Here is a 15,300-nt window from a genome sequence, read left to right as displayed (position 1 = left end):
GATTATGATAAAAGTGGTTTTTTAAGTTATCTCAGTAAAACAAAAAGCACAATGTTCTACAATTAATCACTGTAGAACCAACTGTGCCATCGTAGCCTGACATCACTGAAGACAGCCATCAAGAAGTGAACACAGCTCATAAAATCCTATTTACTGTCCTTCTTCTGTGCTGGGACTAATGACAAAAGAAACAGGGAAGGGAGTAAGCTATCATAAGTTTACTGGAATATCATGCTGGATGACCAACACTCCTTCAGAAAACACACAGCCTGGCTCGTATGAAATGCCCTCCTGTTGTGACAGATTACTAACTTTCCAGCACTGCTTATATGCATTGCAACAAATTACTGCATTTCAAATATTCACTGTACAACTCAAAAGCTGATCCTGCTTCCATCAGTAAGGATGGTAATTCCACTGTGGAGTGTTTCACCTGCACAAATGAAATTAGGGCTTTATTTTCTGATTACAAATAAGTTAAATGCTAGAAGATGGGTAAAAATACCTTCAGTGAAGATGGTGGGTACAATTATTTGCCATCAATCAGTATCAGTTAAACTCTCATTTTGACTAAGCTGGGGGAAGAGGAAAAAAAAGAAACTCCAAAAAAAAAAAGAAAAAGAAAAAGAAATCTCCAAGAAAGAAAGAAGGAAAGAAGTCAACGCCTCAAACACTAGCCACATTCAAGACAAGGGAGGAACTGAATTCTCTAGAGAGATGCTTCACTGGAGGCTGTATGCCTACAGAGAGGATGGGCATTGATCCGTCTGAGCTGTGAGTATGCACAGAATGGGAGAACAGATTCAGAGTGAGAGAAAAACACAGAATCCAACTGTGCAAGCATCAGGAAGACAAGGACTATTGAGGAAGTGATGCAGCCCTGAATGAAAGCAAAGAAGTTTTCTTGAGCTGAATGTTGGCTCAAAAGGGCCATTAGGAACACTGAGTGAGAAAGTCATCTTCTGTTCAAGCCTTCTCTGTATATCCATGTAGCTAACAACTATTTACATATAAATTATTTATCTATAAGTGTATTTCTATGTGACATCTTTTATAACTTTTAGTCTGTATCAGCAGCACCCTTCCAATGAAGAGTTTAAAAAGGGGTTTTTGTTATAAAGGAGATCCTTCTTGATTGTTATAGATAAGGGCAACATTAAGACGTGAACTTGTCTCCCAGTTTAAAAAAACCCTGCTTGACTATTTAAAGCCAGACAAAAACCAATACTCTGGAGGAGATAGAACAGGGAACAAGCTTGCCCTAGCAGAAAATTCTTTCAATGATCCAACCGGTCTTTCCTCATTTCCAGTGTCTGAAGAGTCAAATGCAACTTAATGTGATGCCAGGACACTTCAGTCCTTCAGGGCAACCCACAAATATCATGTTTGTTGTCACTCTCTATTTCAGACAGCCTAAATATAGGCCCATTAGACATGATGGTTCTATTCCTTTAGCATGGCTACTCCTGTTTCAAGAGAATGAAAAAACAGCCCTAGGAAAAAAAAAAAAAAAAAAAGCTTGTGCAAAGATTGAATTTAAAGGTACCCAGTTTTTAATAAAATATTACCAAAAATATATCTGAAGTAGAAACAAAGTTCCTGACAAGTCAAGTTCATACACAGTACAAGAAGAGTTTGTTTGCAATGGTACTGTCTAATGCATTTGTGCCTAATTGTATTTGTTTAGTTGTCAAAACATAAGAAAGTTTTGAACTTTGAACAAAACATAGAAAGTCAAAACATAAGCACAGTATACTAGCATGATGTAGAACAGAGGGTATGAGAAAATCCTTCACATTTGTTGTTTGGTTTTATTGAGGTTTTGGGCTGTTTTGTTTTTGCTAACACACACTAATAAGTGGTAGTCTATGGTAGCACCCTGATGATAGTGCCTGTGAGACAGCAGGCAGCCTTTTGCATTCCAAAAGAGGAACCCAAGACACAGGGTCATCTATCTAGGTGAGATCTTTTAAGTGATGCAGAGGTACAAGGGGTGAGAGATGCAGGCCCCTCTTGCATATGGAGAACACAAGGCACTTGTATTTTATTACACTCAGTGTTTTGCTGAGGAAGCTGCAACAGGGAGACAATGCAAGTCTGATACCAACTGCAGGAAGGAGGACTGGCTGCACCTCATGCTAAAAGGCATCAAATAATTAATACCAACATTATTGCATAGCTTCCACGAGATCATCTCTTAATGGTCAGCTCCAAGCACATTCACATCAATAGCCTGGACTGGATACAGGGAGAAGCTGCAAACTTTTCTGGGAAAAAAAAGAGTTGAATGCTGGTGTCAAGCTCTGAGCCTGTATGTAGCATGGTAAGCTAACATAGCTGCCTCCATTCAGAGAGACTGGACAATTCAATTGCAGAGGTCAGAGGTGTGTTATTTAGGAGAGAAAAGCCCAGATCTGCCAAGACTATTCTATCTCAGTTTTATCCTCTTCAGTGACACTTGAGATTCCGGCTGTGAATGCCCCCAAAGTAATCCATGCACAGATCAACTGAGCATTCCTCATGCTAAACTCATGTACTGGGTAATTTAGGATAAATTTGGGAGCATGCACCTGATGCTTCCACCATGTATAATTTTTATATATAGAATGTAAGCTTTAGCCAGGTAAATACTTGAACTGTGGTGAACTTGAAACAACCTAGCAAGGATCAGAGAGAAAGGAGCATTCTGTTGGCAAGTTTCTGTCATTAGGAGCAGCTGGCAACTAAACAGCAACTAATCATTAAACTTCATGGGCCAAATTCTTCCTTACAGCTATTCAATTGAAACTGCTCTGTTAGAAAATAAACAGGCCTTGTGCTGTGGAGCTTGACCAGCTCTAATTTCAGCTTTGCAGCTAGTAATACTTTTCTCTTCAAAAATGCTTAGTAGATGTTTTTTCATGCATTTCCATCACCCACATAACCACAAAACCACCATGAAGTTCTGCAAAATAGTACCTTCTGTTCACCAGACACCCCTGATTCAGATAGCAAAATTACTGTATTGTATAGCCATCCCCTATTTCAAAAGTAAATTGAAGATAATTCTTTCATTTCATAGCTGGCAAACCCAAGAGCCCACAGAGAGAACTGGTTTCTATAAATATTCATGTCTATAAATGCCAACTAAAACTTGGCCTAAAAGAGCATAATGAATTAAGAAACAGCTCAGCAAAAAGACATCCTTTTTCTCTAGCTCACTGGGCAGGTCTGCTGGCCCTTGGACCAGGAGCTCCACTTTGAATCTCAACTCTGGAGCACACTGACTGCTCTTTGAATATCAGCACAGTTTTTAACTACTAGAGCATCTCTGTAGGCTCCTGAAGCACACTGGTCAGTTCTGCCCTCTGTTTCAAGCTGAAGGAGTGGTGCTGAGACATTTAGTCCAGTTACCTTAATAAAGCAAGATGAATCACACCTCCTTTAACTCCAGACACCCAGTCAGACATCTGAGATAGTCACCTGAGGCTCTGCTTATAGTCAGGAGAAGGAGCACAACATCTCCAGAGGGTCCTTTGCCTGATCCAATGAGGTGAATCCTCCTCCAAGAAGAATATGGTAACTAACTTAGACTTGCATGTCTTTTTCACATCTAAAGGTGTAAACTTCAAGGAAGTCTTACACACATTTCTAGACATTTCACTGAAGGTGACTGACAAACCTTACATTATCACTGCTAAAAAATATTTTCAGCGTTATGGGAACTATTTCCTGTCAAAAAAACACCTATTGAAGAATTCTCACGATTGATGAGAGCAAGAGCTCTTTAATTTTATGGCTTTCCTTCAGAAACTCTATCTCTATAGAACTGATGTATAAGAAAGCTATACATTCCAGTAACCTACTTCTTTTAAGATAACTTTCTATTTAAAAAGCAGTGTTTGTTTCTATGTTTATCTAAGGGGCACATTGTCCTAGCATTGATGCCTGCTATTAAGCCTTTCAATATCGTTCTAAGATGTTCATTCTTTTTCTTGTAATTTGTTTTCTGTCAATATATAATAACGATTATACCAAATTTAAAAATGGGTGGTCAAGTTGGTCAAGAGGCTATATCCTAAGTTTACACTAGTAAACAGCATAAAACCTTACCAATAGGAGCTGAGTGGTAGAGTGAAATACTTAGCTTTAAGGGCACAACTTTCACACGACCTTTTTTGGGTTTTTTACTAACAATTATCTCCAAAATGATCCTGTAGACTGAATTTGCATTAGCACTTAGAGTACATTAAATGAGCTCCTCCTTCTGCTCAAACAGAATCAGTTTATGTGCATCTTTTTTTAGATGCAGAAATGCAGGTGATCAGGACATTCATTTTAAAAGTGCATTCCTGCTCTAAATAATGTACTCATGTATTTTCATCTATAGTTTTTTTTTCAGAGAAGAAGAGAAATCTGGAACACTGCTGTGTGTTCCCTGCTATTGTCAGAGGACTGTGTCTTTTAAATTTTTTCAATCATAATTTATGAAATTTTACTCCCTTTTCAGTTTTGAAAAAATAGGATGTTCCACACCATTCACCTTATTTGAACATTCAGAAGACAGCGAAAATTGATGGCAGAAGTCAATAGGGGATACATAATCCCTTCCTGGGAAGCAGTCTCACCCACATAGACACATGTAGATGGATTTCTGGCCCTGTTTAAGGTCCTGGTGAATCTTTCACCACCTTCAAGGAGCAAAGATTTAATCCCTGAAGTTTCCAGATGTACAAGCTGAGTTGTAATTTCCTAGGACTCAAATTCTTGTGGCCATAATTACAGCTAGAGTCTTGAAGAGAACACATGCTCATACCCAACACATCCAATGACAGGCATTCCTTCCTTGAGGTTAACCACTTGTGAAGTTACTACATCCATTAGCAGAGTTCACAATCCTGTAAGAGAACATCTGTCATGATGGACTCCAAAGAAATGCACTAAGACATCTGAGGACAAAATAACCTGGTTTTGCAGCTGAATACTTTTTTTTTTTGGTAATGCAACCAATAGCTCAGATAAACTGGCCAAGAATTGCCTTTTGAAGGTTGTCCTTTCCTAGCTGAGTTTAAGTGATTGCCTTAGTTAAACACAACTTTTAGATGGCAAAGATTATGTTAGAAGACTTCCACCACCACCTGAATCCTTATAGTTCTATAGCTTAGTTCCTCATACCTGTTTGGTTTTCCAGCTTCCAGAGAAAGCTGATGGTGTTGCAAAGAGCCTTTAACAGGGCTTCAACAATACAAAATTGATTCTGTTAGCTTAGTGCACAAAGCCTCAGTGCAGTACCTGTTTGAAAGCTGCAAGAAGAAAGGCTGCTACCAGGAGCCAAGTGTCAGAGCAGGAGAGTCCACAAGCCATGACCTTACAGCTGATGCCACCTTGGAAACTGTCTCACAGACTGGAAAAGTCACTGCTTCAGGGGCAACAGAAGCCTTGCAGGGCAAAACATCTTGAGAGGTTGGTAACACACTTAGATACCATTTCTCATCTTCACTTGCTGATGCCAGACTTGAGATAGCTGAAAATTATGGACTCTATAAACATGGTGCATTTAGCCCACTCACAATATGGTTGCAACCCACACACAGTCTGGATTTCCCAACCAGGGAACTGTACCAGCTGCTAGCTCTTCACAAGATAGGTGGCACAAACAAGGACTCGACATGGGGAGTTGGCCACTACTGAGATGTTGCTGTTACCTTTTTACCTTGCATCCCTTGCACTGTAATCTAAATCAACCACACAGAGTATTAATTGCGCCACTGGTGTAGTGAGGGATGCAAGGAACTCAAGGAAAGCTCTGCAGTTAAAAACCAAGGGATGCTGTTCTGGTCTTAATGATAACGGAGGACACAAATTATAAGAGCGTACAACTAGTCAGAACTGAGATACACTGCATCATGTGAAAGAAAAAAACATCTGACCCTTTTTTCTTACTGGAAAGTTTAATGGTTATGCTCCTGATGACACTGATATTTTAAAAATAATTTAAAAGCCAAAACTATAAAAGAGCAGAGTTGCCAGCTGTATTCCTACATATAAGGAAATCTGTATGTTAGATCTGCTAGGAAGTTACTGCTACTCACTTCGTACTTTAAAGCATCATAGGAATATAATGAAAAGCCATTAATAATATACAGAAAAGGTCAAAGATTTACCTGAAAAAAGCATCACATAACACAGTAATTCATAGTGAACACTGCTTTAAATTATAATCAATCAAATCTGAAAATTCTTGGAGAAGAGACAACTTAGCCATTAAGAAATGAAGTATTTAGGAAAGTCTAATGTGTTGTATAGTCTTGCATAATATATCTCATAGAGATGTGGGAAGCTGCTCTTTAAGCTTTTTGGTGATAACACAAACTTTATTAAAAGAAACCTGTTTATCTGTACAATATTGAGGCAAAGTCCAGCTCTCACTTGTCTGTGTAATGCAAGGTATGTTTCCATCCCCTTGGCAGAGCAAAAACAAAAACAGAGTCACATGCCAGAATTAGCGAACACAATAATTTTCCAAGCAACCTGTAGTTTGAAGTTTACTTGCCCAGACTAGTAATTTGCAAAATACACATTTCACAGGAGACAAGAATGATTCATATCTGATTCACAAGAAATGTCAATGTTTGCCAAATTTTTGCCTTGACAATACTAAAAGTGCCCTCAAACCAATACTGCAATGTTATCCTAAGGATATTCCCAGCAAAAGGCACAACTACAGTATGAGAAGACACGAGGTGCAAAGCATCACCCGATCTAGTCAAGCAGTCGAGCATTTTTAAAACTTTTGTGTCTCTGGAAACTTGAAGTCTCAAACAAATTAAGCCATAGGAAAGAAAAAATGGGAAAAGCTGAGGCTGATTACAAGTTAATCCACAAAACAATTAACAAAAATCTATAGAGAAAAGTGGAGATGCAGCACAGAAAGAATACTTAACACATGAACTAAACAAATGGGCAGAGAGAAGGCTGTCTAATCGTGTATCAACACAAAAATCCACTTTGCATGGAAACGTGTAATTTGAGCATTTTAAACCTACAATTTAACATAGCGTATTCAAACGCGACAACAGAAAGATGAGAGAGAGATTTCTGTTTGCCTTGCAATATCTGAACCGCAGAAAAGCGTTTCAAAAGCAGCACAATTCAGCGGACACAAGCAAGAAAAAAATCCAAACCATGAGTAATTACATGGAGCAGCTGAGGGGTAGGTGGATACGACCAGCTTCCCCGCGCTGCTGCTAATGAGCGTTAACCCTTCCGCAGCCGAGGAGCACCGACCCGCTCGCAGGCGCACAGCCGCGCAAACCGAGGGCTGCCGGCTGCCCGGCACCGGCACGGTCCGCGGAGAGCGGCCCTGAGGAGCCCGGCACCGGCACGGTCCGCGGAGAGCGGTCCTGAGGGAGCCCGGCCCCGAGGGGAACGGGTCCGCGCTCGGTACACAGGGTCGCGGCCGGGAGCGGTGCCGCGACCCCGGCCGGGGAAAGGGCCGGAGCGCGGAGAAGAACCTCAGGCGGCCCCGCTCCGCAAGCACCGAGGGGCAGGCGGCGGCCCCGGCTCCACCGGCAGGGCCACCTGCCTTCGCTTTAGGGCTCCTCGGCTCTAGTTTCTGAAGTGCTCCGACCGCGCCAGCGCTGCCCGCCAGCCCCGAGCCGCGGCGCCCCTTCCCCGAGGCTCCGAAGGCAGAGTACGGGCCCCCTCCTGCTCCCCGCGGCTCCCCGGCCCCGCGCACCTACCACCGGCCGCGCTGCTCCGCGGGCGCTGCGATCGCCCTCCCAGCGGGATGACCCCCGGCCCGGCCCGCCCGCGCCGCCGCCATTGGGCGCTTCCCGGAGGCGGCGGCGCCGCATTGGCCGGGCCCGCCCCGCCCCGCACGGAGCCAGCCCCGGCCCCGGCCCCGCTGCCCGCCCGCCCCGCAGCGCCTGCACCGCGCACAGGTGGCGGCGGAGCGGCCGCCTCGTCCCGCACACGCCCGGCGTTGATCCCTTCCCAGTTTCTTAGGGCCCGCTTCTAAGTACGATTCAAAGGCAACGGACTGCGCCGTCTCTGTTCGCCCACGAGCAAAAATAAATAGCAATGTGCAAATAACAATCGATAGTGCAAACAAAATATCCTTCTGCTCGGGGTTATTCAGCGGGCATGCTTAAATACAACGCTATTTATTTGTAACTGGTGAATTCGCGTGCACGCTTTTAACACCAATTAACCTCACTTCTTTTGTTGGACCCTGATGAATTTCGCAGATTATGGATTATGCAAGTATAAGAAAGTTAATACAATGCCTATTAACCAAATTGTGCTTAAGCTGTTAAACTGTAAGAGTATTACAAACCTAATCATATAAATTGTATGGTAATATTAATCTTATTTCTACCTTTAAATAGTTCAGAGAGCAATCTGCATATGAAAATGTCTTGATGGAGAAATTAACTTGTAACCCCAGTACCATTCCGAGACTCCAGCTGAAAGGAAGCTTATGCAAAATGAACATGTGCACCATTAGCCCAAACGTGAGTGCAGATGTGTGCTTTTACAGCCATTAGCAGGTTCACAGAACGACTCTGGAGAGCTGAGGGCGTAGCAAGTCACCAGAGAGCTTCCTAGAAAATTGAACCTTGCAAGCTGAGAAATGTTATTGACCATTTGCAATAAACATGATAATAACAGCCTTAATTAGGAATGGGGACTGACTGTAAAAAGAAAAAAAAAAAAGGAAAATTGCAGTTTTATTCTTCTCTGGGTGAACTAAAGAGTTTTAAAAAGTGGAAAACCACTGCGAAAATCTCAACTGCAAAGTGCAAGACAACCACGGGATTACAACTGATCCACTCAGCAGCTTGGCATGTCTGGTTCAGCTGATTGTTTCGAAGGGGCTTTCAAAGGGGTCCTGGTGCAGAGCGGTGCGGGGACACATTCCGGAGAACACTCGACCCGAAGGCCAAAGCCCCCGAGGCACAAGCGAGGGACACGGCGTGTCCCAAAGTGCCGACACGAGTGCCAGCTAGAGGCGGCTGGGGGAAAAGAGCACACGGCTCGCACATTCCCCAACGGGACTTGCTCATTCTGTCTCATCCTGCAGTAGATGTTGATTGCACAGACAAAGCCAGTCACCTGGAAGATGTTTAGCTGAATAATCTGCCCAAATGGGTTTAGGCTGGCTGTCAGACTCATTTACATGTGTACAGGGCAAATTCAACAAGGACACGGATAGTTCTACTCACGTACAACTGGTGTCTTTGTTTCTTCTCAGGATTGTTTTATGAGCCAAAAGAACTACTATTAGTTTTCCAGTTGTTGCCCTTTATCTTCCCCATCTTTAATAAATCCAGGATCCAGAATTACATTATTGACCTCTAGTGTAGTGTACTATGAAAGATCCCGGCTAGAAAAAGACTTGAAGGCCATCAATCCTTCCCTGGTTTTGGTCAAGTTCTGACCCCATTGCTTTTCCTCTTTGTTTTCTGAATAAAAGTAAAAGCTATTACAGAGTAACTTTTCACAACAGTATTTGAACTTATAGTCACAAAGGCTTGTGACAGCTACTAATACTGTCACAAACAGTCCAACAGCTGCAGCGGTTGCTGTATCTCTCATTGTTAAAGCACAAAGCATGAAATGTCAGCAGTCAGGCTGTAATCACCAGAAATACATTTTCCATCTTTGCTTTCTTTTCACTCCAGAGCATATTTACTGATAGCCCTTAGATGGTTTAAGAGCTAAGGAAAGGGATGTTTCCTCATTTAAGAAGTCATTAAAGGAAAAAGGCTTGCATATAATATTTTTTTTAGCACTTTGTCTTCTTTTATGCAGATTACCAGGCTTAAATTCGCTCTAGCATCAATTACTTTTTCTGATATTAGGTAAATTGAAGTTCCTGTGTTAAGCATCCTTTTCAAAAGGAGGAATGGGACAGAGGTGGGGGGAGAGCAAAAACGTGTGTTACAACATTTGATTCTCTTACACTATTTATTCCAGCCAAATTAGGAACATCATTACCACAACATCACACAATTCTGTTTAGCACTATTCTTCTGTTTGGACTTGAAAGAAATTTTTGCTTTATATTTCTGAAGTTCTTTTACTAGTAAGATCTGAAATGGAAAGAGTAGCAGGTAACATACCTGATGAGTTCTTAGATTTTCTTGAGTCTTCTCAGAATCAAAACCACAGAAAACACTTTTGGTCAGCCCTGCAATGGTCAGTTGAACTTAATGGTCACTACAGGTCCTTTTTTCCACTGAAATATTCTATTACATCAGAGCCAAAGTTATCCTATTAAAATAAGTATATTCAATTTCTGGTTGAACATTGCTTTTCCTACAATTCAAAGAGAAGTTACAATATACTTGAGTGTTTATCCCCACCAAACACATAGGGGAAATAAAAAAAAAAAAAAGAAGAAATTAAACCTACTCCGGAGATTGTGATTTGCCTACTTCAAATAGTTTGGGTTTGAAGAACAAAGATTATATTCTTCCATTTTCTACAATATGACAATATTAACCATAAAAATACAGCATTCTATTCCTGATATTCTGACTGATGTTGAATATGTATTTATGATATAATTCTATAATTCTACAGGGTTAGAGCATGTGAAATCATAACTATAAACACATGTACTGAGTAACTAAAGGCTAGAGTGATCCCAGTTCTAATTTATTTTGAATATACGTATCACCTGACTTTTTGTTCTTTCAACTTGACAGATAACTAGGGGTTTTAATGTTAATATTTCATTATAAAGATATTAATAATTCATTATACCCTGGAAAATGAAGCTATTTTATTCCAATACAAAACCATGATTCTCATGAAAGCTTTACTGCAAATTTAATTAAATTTGTCAGTTAACAGAATTCAATATATTTTATCATACTGAATAAGGCAGTGTGACTTAACCCTTAGTGGTGTGCCAACAGAGGCTCCATTCAGAAGTGCACAGAAGCATTTTGAGATGTTCTTTACCTATCTGGACCTGCTTCCACAATCAAGTCTGTACTTCATATTCCCTTATACTGTATCACAAAGTAGTCTCACAGGAGTGCTACTTCTCAGCCAGTGAGCTGATATTGACACTCAGAGCAGCGAAAGAAATAAATGTGTGGTGCCAAAAGATAGTTTGCTCAGCTCCCTTACCTCAGACCATGTGCACACACCTGCAGGGTCTTTGCTCCTGCTGCCACAGCCCAGCCTGGAAGATCACATCCTTCAGGAGAGATTTGTTTAACTGCACACCTCAGTAATGGCAAGATTAGTTTAAAACAATTACTTTTGGGACAAATGCACTATTTCCAGCACGGCAAGCCATCACCCTCACCTCCCCTTCACAGACAATATTTTCCCCATAGAAGGGCATTTCTCAATGACCAGACACCCTTGTTTTGCCATCGAACAGCAAACCAAATTACCAGTATCTGCAGAGCTCATTCTGCCTGCAATCTGAGCAACTGAAGAGTTTGTAGAATAGCAGTGCCAGGAATGTAATGGCTAGTCGAGAAATTTGGAAGCATCAAATACTTATATTAAGCATAGAGAGAGCTAAAGGCTCAAACATACTCATTTTATGTCATTTGAAATCTTTCTTTTCTGGAGCTGCAAGAAAGTCTTTATGATTTAGCATTTAGAAATCCCAAGGAGACAGTGGAAATTAATATTTTATTTGCTGTGTTTAAATAAGGAATAGTATTTTAAAATGACAGAGAATATTGTTTGTTCTAGCAACTTTCACAGTGCCAAACGGAATTAATAAGACACTGGATCTGAAATCTTAAAGGGGTTTTATTTTTAGTTTACTTTTCTATTAGTTTTAGTAGTATTTACCATAGAGTTTTTCAGTTTTCAGCCAAAGGATTATTTGCAAACTGTTTATTCTAAACATGAGAGCTGTGATTATGATGCTGAACTAGTATCACCAGAAACATTTAGAAATATTTTGTATCAACCTACCTTTTGGAACTGAACTAAGAATGACAAATGGAGTGAAGAGTGAACTTTTTGGCACTTGTAAACCCAAACATAACAATTAGGCTAATTTTTTGCAATTACATGTGCAAAAAACCCGAAGTATTTTTTGTGTCTCTATGGAGCTATTCAATGAATATGCAAGACAGAGTAAGCAAACAGTTAATACACAATGTTCAGTTTGTTAGCTGAGAGATTACATCAATGAAGAAATCCTTTCTTGCCCTGTTTTGAGAAGTTCCTACCTACTTGCACCCTTTGCCTTCCAAAAAATCAGACTCCTAGTAGGAAAATCAGTAAGTTTTTAGTTTAGCAAAGAGGCAGGAAAAGCCAACACAGCTGCATGCAGTGAGATCACATTTATCTCACTGGGTCTGAATTCTCTTACTAGAGTCACCTCCCTTCTGTGCAATGCTTCCCAGATTTCAACAACCAAGTCAAACACAGAATTATTTGTAAAAAATATGAAATCTTTAGTTAGGGATGAAAACTAGAGATGAAACTAAATGCAACCTGAAGAGAATTAACTCAAGTCCGCCTGATCTCACTGCCCCAGTAATGAAGATAACAAAATCACTTTGGAAAACTCATCAACGTGTAGATTGTCAGGGTTTCACCCTTTGAATTCAAAGCTGAACGATTGTTCAAGCAGTACCTTTTTATAATGCAAATTTAGAACCCTTAAACTGGAACATTCCACATATTTCTTCAGTCATTTTAACATTGGCTAACAGAATGACTTTCAAGTCTATGAAGTGTGTTTGACTTTTTCACATCTCCCTTTTTAATATCAGCAATGCAAACTGACGTTTCCTTTAAAATTGCTGTTGACTAGATCTGGGAAATTTTCCAAATAGTAGTAGTGATAACAATAACAATAAATTATTTAGAAGACTAAATAAGACTAAAATATAGAAAATACAGCCATATAAAAAGCAAAACCTAAAATGCCATTAATTAATAGAAGCTCGTTATATAGCAAATACAATATAATATTTCACATATTGCAAATATAGCAAAGCCTGGAGCCTAACAAACATTAAAGTAAGATTGGTCAGAAACAAACAAGGTAACATTTTTAATTAGTCTTCAAGCTATTTGGATAGCTCAAATATTGCACTGGACAATCTCAGTGAAAAATTATTTAAAAAAATTTCTTCATCACCTGTTGCTAAACATTTGCACTTGTTTTAGTGGGAAAGATTTTGTACTCTAAGAAAAGGATTTAACTGCAAGAGAGACCACTCTCCTGGAAGCTGTGCATACAATATTCCAAACAATGTTGGAAGACAGTTTGTCACGTTTTAGAATGATTTACATACTAAAAAAGTTGGGAAGGTATGGAATTACCTTCATGGGAAGGTAATTATTTACCAGGTCTTACCAGAAGCTACAATGATTTTTAATTTTGAACTTTTGCTCCACAAATGAGAGAAATAAGAGTAATGACTTATTTAATTTTGTTAAGTTTCCAAAGCTCCTGCAACCAAGGACTTCTTACATCTCTGTGTATGTGTGTGTATACACACACACACACATTCTCCCAAGACATGACAGTGACTCAAAGTGTGGAAGTTGTTCCATTCTCAATCTTTGAGACCTCAGGTATTTAACAAGTCCAAGTTGCTGTTATTGTCTAACACCCCCTTGTGGCTACAAACACACACCCCAGGTACAACATTTGCTCCCCCCAGCAAAAGTAGTTAATTAGAAGCAATAAAAACATTGGTATGAATCCTGTACAGAAATGGAGCCACATAACAGATGGGAACTGGAACAACTAATTTTATAAATTACAGCCTATGTTTAGGAGGAAGAATAAAGAAAAACAAGCATATAAAAATAAGGAAATACAGAAAATGATTGACAGAAGAATTGAAGAGCTATAATTTCAGTATTGTAACACAATTCAGTTTTGCAACACAAAAATCTGATATTCTTCAAAGTTATATTCAAAAATCTGGAACTGTAACACATTATATGGAAAGCTCAAAAAGTTGGATGCCAAAGAAATAAAAATGTGAGCAACCCCATCTCTGTGGAAGGTAAATGACATCCATCTCTCTTACTATGTGAAGTGCAACTACAATGGTACTCCATCTCCACTTACTTTTCTTTCTGATAATAAAATTTAACACTATATGTTACAGTTTTCATTATGTGGATATATGGTACACTGCCCTCCCTCATTCTTGGCTTTAGAAGAAATTGATTACAGTTGTCTGAAGATTTTTGACAGTAAGGAGGCTAGAGTGACTTTTTTCCTCAATTATTCTTTATAAAAAAAAGGGAATCAAAGTCATTATTCCAATAACATCATGATAGTTTAGAGACGAGGAAGAACATTTTGTCATGATATCAAATAACACATTCTAATCAAACAGGTCTTGTAGGTTTAGAAATGATACTCTCTAATAATATTTTAATTTGTTTTAGTCTCAAGACTAAAACATAGAAAATATAGCAATATAAAAACCAAACCCAAACCACATATACTAGTTTTCAATGAACATTATTCTGGAGCTTTTAAAGACAACCAAGCTACAGAAATCCCTAACACTCCCCCACACCACACCATAGATTTACCTGGTACTCAGGTCCCTCTACAGAACACAGCTCCACATTGACTACAGGCTACAAATAAAATAAAGTATCTACTTGACCCCACCTCAGCCGAGTATGTCAGCACTCACATCTCAAACAGTGGACTTTTTTGGAAGGTGAGGGATGACCTCACTAAGCTTGAGCTTTGTTAGTCGAACTCAAGCTGGTTTTAATACCTGCAACAAGTGCTATTGTCAGGAGCAGAAAACATGGAAAGCCTCCAAATACTTCAGAAAACTATGTGATTTGGGCTGATGCTCAGGATCACTTACCTATTGACACCTTTCCTAGGTATTACTGCTACCCCAGTCCTTATTTTCCTTCTCCCCAATGAACAAGCACACTGGAAAGCCCATCAGCTTAATGAATTTAACAAGGGAGGACTTGGTCTCAACAGGTGGAGCCTGAAGGGACGATTGGGTCAAAACCAACCTGCAAAACAAACAAATCTGTCAGCTTGGAGTAGTCCCTCCCCCAGTATCCATTCCAACTGACTGAATTATCCCTGTATCAGTGTTGAAAATGCAGCAGTAATTCTGAAGTTACTGGTCACTACTCTTGAATCACACAGCAGTTCACATGGCTGTGTCTACCAGCCAAGGTACAAATACTGCATACACTGTCTCACACATACACACACATAGAGGACAAGTTTATAGCACAGCTGGAGACATTCCCCCTCTCTCTGGGCCCTTCCTAAGGAATGCAAGTGAAAGTATGAGAATCCTTATAGGAAGGGATGCATTG

General features: G+C 40.0%; 1 protein-coding gene across 5 annotated transcripts in view; it reads right to left on the bottom strand.

The window, feature by feature from the left end:
* STON2 (stonin 2) overlaps positions 1–15,271 on the bottom strand; it is a 74,851-nt gene extending 59,580 nt beyond the window's left edge. For 2 of the 5 annotated variants that reach the window (XM_064713929.1, XM_064713939.1), the window contains exon 1: positions 7,718–7,733. The gene's annotated coding sequence lies outside the window, so the exon portion shown is untranslated. Of the gene's footprint in view, positions 1–7,717; positions 7,767–14,825 lie in introns of those variants that run through there. The other 3 variants (XM_064713936.1, XM_064713932.1, XM_064713934.1) reach the window with 3 other exon arrangements.
* Between the last annotated feature and the right edge of the window lie 29 nt (positions 15,272–15,300).

The sequence above is a fragment of the Zonotrichia leucophrys genome, chromosome 5, assembly GCF_028769735.1.
Source record: "Zonotrichia leucophrys gambelii isolate GWCS_2022_RI chromosome 5, RI_Zleu_2.0, whole genome shotgun sequence".
Classification (NCBI taxonomy): Eukaryota; Metazoa; Chordata; class Aves; order Passeriformes; family Passerellidae; genus Zonotrichia; species Zonotrichia leucophrys.
The sequence above is the reverse complement of the archived record's forward strand: the minus strand, read 5'-3'. Positions and strand labels throughout refer to the sequence as shown.